Genomic DNA, 895 nt, shown 5'->3' with positions numbered 1-895 from the left:
AGATCCTATATTTGAGTGCATGCCGCCATGGGAGGGGGGGGGGGGAGGAGAGGGAGGGGAAGAAGAATTGAAACTCAAGGGATTGTGGAACTGAATGTTGTAAACTAAAAGTAAATAAACGCATTTTAAAAAATAAAAAAAGATAGTTCTGAATCTCTAATGAGGAAAGGTAAAGTAAAACAACTTTGAGATTTCATCTCTTATGTCCTAAAATGGCAGAGATGACAGATAAAAGGTAGAGATTGGACCCGTGATTTCATTGGTATTTGGTGTTGTTCAGTTGTATCCAGCTCTTCGTGACCCCTTTTTCTTGGCAAAGATACTAGAGTAGTTTGCCATTTCTTTTTCCAGATGAGGAAACTGAGTTAAATAACTTGGCTAGGACCACACAACTAGTAAGTGTCTGAGGCCAGATTTGAACCCAGGTCTATCCTGACTCCAGGTTGGTGCTCTATACATCCCTTTTCATTGGTGTAGGGAACTCCTGGATGAGGACACTCTATCTAATGTACATCAATACCTTTCTGCAGCTTATAGTCTCAGACAGTTACCTAGAACACTAAGGTTAAGTGATTGCCCAGGGTCTCATAACCAGTTGGTGTCAAGGACAGAATTTCAATCTAGCTCTTCCTGGTTTGAGGCCAACTTTCCATCCACTGTATAATATATTGCCTCTCTAAGGCAAAGATGACAAAACATAGGATAGTCCATGTTGGAGCAGTTGGAGGACTTATAGGCATACTAATACATTACTGGTAGAGTTGTCAATTGGTTCAACTATTTAAAAAATAGTTTTTAATTATGTAAAATAATTCACTAAATTATTCATATCTTTTCACTATTACTTGTTATATACCCCAAGGATGTCAAAAAGATAAAAGCAAAATGTGCCTAG

Source organism: Petaurus breviceps, unplaced genomic scaffold, assembly GCF_028583685.1.
Source record: "Petaurus breviceps papuanus isolate PSGF00001 unplaced genomic scaffold, PetGlider_PUasm1.0 90977, whole genome shotgun sequence".
Taxonomy (NCBI): Eukaryota; Metazoa; Chordata; class Mammalia; order Diprotodontia; family Petauridae; genus Petaurus; species Petaurus breviceps.
This window is presented reverse-complemented; position numbering follows the sequence as displayed.